This window comes from Aptenodytes patagonicus, chromosome Z (assembly GCF_965638725.1).
Source record: "Aptenodytes patagonicus chromosome Z, bAptPat1.pri.cur, whole genome shotgun sequence".
Taxonomy (NCBI): Eukaryota; Metazoa; Chordata; class Aves; order Sphenisciformes; family Spheniscidae; genus Aptenodytes; species Aptenodytes patagonicus.
In genome coordinates, this window is record NC_134982.1 from 46,339,913 (window position 1) to 46,346,800 (window position 6,888).

The 6,888-nt window shown below is 45.5% G+C and overlaps 1 protein-coding gene across 1 annotated transcript in view; it reads right to left on the bottom strand.

Moving 5' to 3' along the window:
• GOLM1 (golgi membrane protein 1) overlaps nt 1-2,385 on the bottom strand; it is a 42,140-nt gene extending 39,755 nt beyond the window's left edge. The window contains exon 1 of the mRNA XM_076362522.1: nt 2,317-2,385. The gene's annotated coding sequence lies outside the window, so the exon portion shown is untranslated. The remainder of the gene's footprint in view (nt 1-2,316) is intronic.
• Between the last annotated feature and the right edge of the window lie 4,503 nt (nt 2,386-6,888).

Below are 6,888 nucleotides of genomic sequence, written 5' to 3' on the forward strand. Positions count from 1 at the left end.
TTTCAAATGACTACTTTAGAAGAAGCTAATAACCCATCATCCACAATGTCCTGCCCTTTATCTGATTAAAGGAAAATCCCAAATAAGTGTGTAGCTAAAAAGATGCCAGAGGTTAAGGTAGGTCTCTATTCTGATGAAGGAAGTTAAGTAATCAAAGGTAACTTGACAAAATCTTCTAAAATACCTGCACGAAGTTACACCTAGACAGCATGTCCTGAACTTGTAGACAATACTACTACCACCTGAAAATACTGTGTATGAAAACAAAATTAAACAAGCAAACTTATACACCAGAAGGATCTCAGCAGTTAATCAGACTGTTGATTTCTTTTTAGGAAAATAGTTTATTGTGGGTATTTTTCCCATATAACATGAACTATCTTGTTAGGATCACAATTAATAGGACACCCGCCTGATCTCAAAAAAAGACATTAGGAAATGGAGTACTGTAAGTTTAGATACATGGTGAGAAAACCACAAAATTGCTACCATCCCCCCACCCCTGTAACACCACATGTATGGTTTCACTGTAAAACATGCAAACCTCCCCCTAGGAAAAAAAAAAATTAAAATCAACATTGCAAATAGTTCTTTATGAGCAAAGTGCTGTTAAGGTGTAAGATGAAGAGCCATTTAAAAAGACTCGACCCAAGAGCAAGGTTAATTAAAAACCTGATCAACTACTCCCATCTTCAAGTTGACAAGGGATTCCAAAAGTGAAGCAAGGTAAACCTCCTGGGTTCAAGAAATAACCCCAGTATTTATTGCGTACCCAACAGCTGAATCAAAATTTTGGAGGAGGTGGGGGAAACACTTTGCCAAGAAGAAGTGGGAAGGCCTCTGGAAGCACGAACTTGCAAAAAGAACTTTAGGGAAGTGATGGTGCCCCTGTACTCGGCACTGGTGAGGCCGCACCTCCAATACTGTGTTCCGTTTTGGGCCCCACACTACAAGAAGGACATTGAGGTGCTGGAGCGTGTCCAGAGAAGGGCAACGAGGCTGGTGAAGGGTCTGGAGAACAAGTCCTATGAGGAGCAGCTGAGGGAACTGGGACTGTTTAGCCTAGAGAAAAGGAGGCTCAGGGGAGACCTCATCGCCTTCTACAACTACCTGACAGGAGGTTGTAGCAAGGTGGGTGTCGGTCTCTTCTCCCAAGTAACAAGTGATAGGATGAGAGGAAACGGCCTCAAGTTGCGCAAGGGAAGGTTTAGATTGGACATGAGGAAAAATTTCTGTACTGAAGGAGTGGTTAAACATTGGAACAGGCTGCCCAGGGAAGTGGTTGAGTCACCATCCCTGGAAGTATTTAAAAGACGTGTAGGTGAGGCGCTTAGGGACATGGTTTAGTGGGCATGGTGGTGTTGGGTCAACAGTTGGACTTGATGATCTTAGAGGTCTTTTCCAACCTTAATAATGATTCTATGATTCTATGAAAAGCCATCAACCACCCCAGCGAGGGTAAGAAGAGACAGACCTCCGCAGCTCCGCCTGTGGGGAGGGAAAGCAGGGAGCCGGCTGAAGTGGGACTGGCTCAGAAGAAGGAGGAGCGGGAACGGTTTCAGGGCTCAGCCCTGGTGGGAAGGGACCTCCAGACCGGGAAGGGACCTCCAAAGACCGTCTGGTCCGACCTTTCCCAGGAAGGGGAGCCTGGAGGAGATCATCTCACACCCTGCCTTGTTACGGCCCTTTCTGACTTCTAACATCATCGTTATTCCTACCCCTGCTGTGAATATCCGGAGTCATTTTGGCCTCAACACGCTTCTCTCTGTGCAAAAAACCCAGAGAGGGAAGATTGACTGAACAAAATGTACTAACATAAAACGCTGTTAGTGTCAGCTATGCACGCAAGCTAAGCCCAGACGAACCACCCCGGTACCTCCGCTGGCATCTACCCGCGGCGAGTGGGAAGCTCCCGCGGGACGGAGCCCGCCCGGGGCCGCACCTTGCCGCCGGCTCCGCCGGCCTCACCGCCCGCTTCCCGCCGAGACCAGCGGCTGCCGCCCCCCGACACACACCCCGTGCCGGAGACGCCGCTCGCCTCCCCCCGCCGGCCACCGGCTGCTGAGGCCGGCCGAGACGAGCCCGGCGGGGCAGTGCCAGCCAAGCGGCGGCAGGCCGCGGCCCGGGGTCCCTCACGCCGCGCCGCCCACCCCCGCCCGGCCCGCCTCCGCCGGCCGTCTGCCTCAACCGCCGCAGAGGCCGCCGCGCGGGGGGACAGGACTCCGGGGAGGCCCGGCCGCAGCACCCCCAGCCCAGCCCAGCCCAGCCCAGCCCAGCCCCGCAGGCAGCGGCGGGGGCCGCAGCCGCTCACCTCACCTTGCCGTGCCGCTGGCGGCGCCCCCCGCCGAGCAGGAAGGCGGCGGCCGGTGCCGCGCCCTGCGGAGCCCCCGGAGCCCGCTGCGAGGGAGAGCGGCGGCGGCAGGCGGTACCGCGGGCAGGGGAAGGGAGGGCAGGGCAGGGCAGGGCAGGAAGTGCGGGGCGCGGAAGAAGTCTAGCGGCCGCAGGGGCAGCGAGCGCTCCCGGGCAGCCCCAGCCCCGCCCCGGCCCGCCGCCACCCCCCGGCGCCCCCCGCCTGAGGCACCGCGGGGCCGGGGCCGGGGGCCGCCCCGCGGCTCGGGAGGGGACCTGCCGCCGGCGGCTGCCGCCCGCGCCCCGTCCCGCTGGCGCCTCCGCCCGAGGAGCGCCCGGGCTCTGCAGCGGGGTCTGGGCTGCGGCACAGCCGTGCGTCCACGCCCGCCTGCGGTAAACCGCCGGGCAGCGGCATCTCCTGCCCGCCTGCGTTTCCCGTCCGAGTAGCTCAGGCAGAGCCCTTAACCGGCGCTTTAGCTGAGGTCCAAATTTCCAGTCCCGACCGCAGGCGCTTGAGTTTCTGGAAAGCGACGTGTGGGAAAAGCTGAATGTCCGAAATCGGAGACGAGTGAAACAAAACTCAGGAAGGCTCTGTTAGTATTGATTTTTGACAGCCAAATGGGTGAAGCGGGTCTTTTCTTCGTTCAAAAATTTCCAAGCAAAAAAAAAAGTTAGGCAACGTGTTTCTTCCATGGTTATGAACTCAGCTGCACACTTTCCACCATGTAGATCTGCATGTTGTTTCTGCGTGTTACCTTTTGCAAGCAGAAGATAAACAGAGTGAAAGCAGAGTATAAAAATTGCTGCAACAGCAGTTGTAGGCTATGAAAAATGCAAAAGAATTTATTAATCTTTGGTAGAAGTTATTATTTCGAGATCAATTTCCGTAATGACATGGTAGATTGAACAAAAAAATTGACATTTCTAACTGAACAAAGAGCACAAACTTAACGAAAATGGTCTTCCACGTGTCAGAAGACAATGCCGAATATGAACCTTTCTTCCAGTCCTTGAAGACCATTTAAAAATTGATCAGTGTAAGACCTGCATTTTAGCTTTTTCATGGGAGAGAACAGATTTATTTTTTTTAATAATACATACAATAGCTTTGTCTAGCTCAGAAACAGAAATTTTTCTTACAAGTTCAAAGCCATGTTGGATCACATCCCTCTAGTTAGGGAGATATGTGATTTCCCAAGTGGGAGCTTTTTTCCCTTCTTTTTCAATTGTTAAGGAAAAGTAGATCCTTCTTTAGCAGCACAGCACAGCCAAAGTCCAGAATTATAATTTGACTAAAAACAGGGTTTCACACGTTTAGGGAACGGAACTGTTTGTTGAGATTCATAAAAACACAATGACACTCAGAAAACAGCTTATTCGTCTTTGTCAGTAAGACAAGAAGACGTTAAAAATAAACACCAATAAAAATATTCATTAGGAATAACTGTGCAAGCAGAAAAAAATGAGGACCACTGATTGACTAATTTTGCCCTGCTTGCTTACAGGCAGCTAAAAATTCTGGAGACATAACCCTGTTATTTTCCCTGTCTCATGAGGTTGTCTTGAGGAGGGGCAGTTCTGTCCAGAAACCCCCCCCGGGGGGGGAGGAATCGTTTATATATGGAAATGACTGACAAGTCTCAAAACCTTATTGACTATAAAGCCTATCTTTAATAGGGAGAGTGAAGGTTTTATTAAGTCCAGACAGAACTAGTTCAAAATGTTTACCAGCAGTCATCACTTACCAGTGTTTCAGAAAATACCAGTAAGCGATACTGGCAGAGAGGAAGTTGTGAAAAGCTCAGATGCTGCAGAGCAATGGTTCTTACGTTAAAAAAACAACTCTATTTAATCTTCATAGCCATCATTTATTTCCCTATTAATTAATACTTTAAACTACAACTATAACCAATCTTGCACAAAATTTAGTAGAACATGCAACATTAATAAAAATGTATCTTTATTTAAAAATTTTATTTATTTAAAAAATTAATAGCCATGTATTTTAACAGAGAACTAAAAAAATTACACGTTTTGTCTTTAAACGTGAACGTGGTAAAGCAAAGAATTCTTGAAAGAAAACCACTTATTTGGGTTTAGAAGAACAAAATGGATGGCATATAGCCGCCAGACCACTCAGGATGGTTTCCCGTTTTCTACATATTCACAATCCTACGATGGTCCTTCAGATCTGTATTTTAACACTGCTTTGAAGCCAATAGGAACGCACATCTACATATGTTAAACTGCAGAAATGTTGAGCATCTCAGCAAGATCTCTTGGGACCAGTACTGGAAGCGATACACTCGATAGGGGATTGTTTATAGGGGCTTCACAAGAGACTGTGACCCTCAACCCAGGACAGAGCTGGCCTTAAGAAGGAAGCCAGATTTGTACTTGAAAACACTACATACTAGGACTGAGCGTTAGCGACTTACTGCTGCCAAAATACTGTGTCTGAAGAGCACAGTGGTCTAGAAGCAAAGCGATTTGCAGAAGGCTGCTGGAGGCAGATCGCCTGCATAATGTGTATCTGTTCCAGAGGTATTTGTGAAAATCAAAACTACTGTTTAAACTGAAGAAAATTAGATGTGCTTTGAGAAGGAGGGATTACAAGCACCTAAATCTGTATAATAATGGTCATTTATCATTAGATTAACTGGAAACACAGCAGTAGATATGTGATCATTGACATATACATATATATAGCTGGCATAGCACTGAAATCAGGATGCATTCACATGCAAAAACTGAAAGTCAGCAAATTAGTCAACAGTAAAGCAACAAATGTTGTTTTATCTATGTCAGAAACAGTAAAACTGATGGTGGTGCACATTTTTTTGACATTGAGAGTTATCCCATGAAAGATAACAGTATTCAGCAGATGCCTTTGTTATACGAGTTTTGTCATGTTGCTAGGACTCTGGACAGAAACTTCATTATAAGCAGCAGGTTTTGATAGATGTTAAAATGTCCCTAAAAAGAAAACACCTGAGTTACAAAGTACTTTGATGCTATGGAAATAGTACATCTGTTTTTTCTTGAACTCCTGGACAAATAAATCAGGAGAGTCAATCCATGTGAAAGATTGTTGTAAAGTGTGGGCATACTATGTTTCCAGGGGGTGACTGACACACAATTGCTTGACATGTACAATCTACAGTTTTTAGATATTACCAGCCCAGTGTTATGTGTCTGTGCTTTACGTGGTGTTTCTGCTGTCTCCATGAATGAACAAAACTAATGCTAAAACCCCCCAATACCTCTTTCTCTTTTCTATTTTAGAAAATATCTTTTAATTTTGCTTTGTGCTTTTTCCATTAACTGAAGTACAAGGATGGTAATTTTTTACCTTTCTAACATATGGGGAAAGAGCTATAGCATTTGTAAGTGCCATGTTGTGACTGTTAAGAAGGGATAGGTCAAGCCCTGCTGAATAAGCCCTGCTTGGTTAGTTCAGGCCCTTCTGAAAGTTTGTTAGTTAATTAAGATGTATTACCTCGGTGGCTTGGATGTAGAGTACGTCTCAAACACATGCAATCTTGTATGTTACCTGAATTCCTGAGTGCCTGTAAAATGGATTGTAACTTTAATCATAAGATCTGTTGATCACACAAGCAGCTGATCTCTTCCTTGATCTGCACTGTTTAAACACACGTGTGAGAGATGTGGATGTAGCCTTTACTTCAAATTCCATAGTTTTCTGCCTACTTGTGAGGAAGTTCATTTTTTAAGTCACACTGCCTTGCAGTCAGAAGAGAAAAATAAATATCTTACTATTCCTTGCAAAACTAGCAGTTTAATAATCTTGATCCTGTGGTGTTCACTCACAAATTGTTTGGGGTTTTTTCCTGACCTTCTCTATGGTCATTTGTACATACATACAAATGCACAGGTAATGCATAACTGCTGTAACCAAATTTCCCCCATGTACAATAGAGCATTCCTATTTGAATACATATACTCCCACAGATCATTAGACATGAGCTCCACCTCTCTTGTCACCTCTCCAATACTACAGAAACACTGCCTCTTCATCTTTAAAAGATATTAAAAGTTTTGTTCTAGTCACATTGGTCGGGCAAGAAAGTATTGGTCTAGCAGAGAGAGAACAGATTTTAAGAACTTTGATTCGAATCCCATCCCTGCCATTGGTTTCCATGCAGCCCCTGGCAAGTTGTTTAAAATCTTAGGTTTGAAAATGAGTATCTGTCTCATAGCCAGGGAGATGATACAGAGCTGGTGTAGAGTGAGTTTTGACAATCACTTTTCACGTTTTTATATATATTACTAATACCCCTAAATATTTTTAAAATGAAATTAAAAATCAAATGCTTACATACCATGTTAACTATTTCCCTTACTACCATGTGGTTCATGTGTACCCTACCTTTTAAAACTCCTTGAACTGGTAGTATTTCAGATGATATTTCATGTCCGTACTGGAACAAAAGGATTGACAAGGATTTGTTTTTTATGGAAGCTTTCACAGCGCTAGTAGTTGAAACTTTGTATTCTTTCTTCTCGTTATGAAAATAC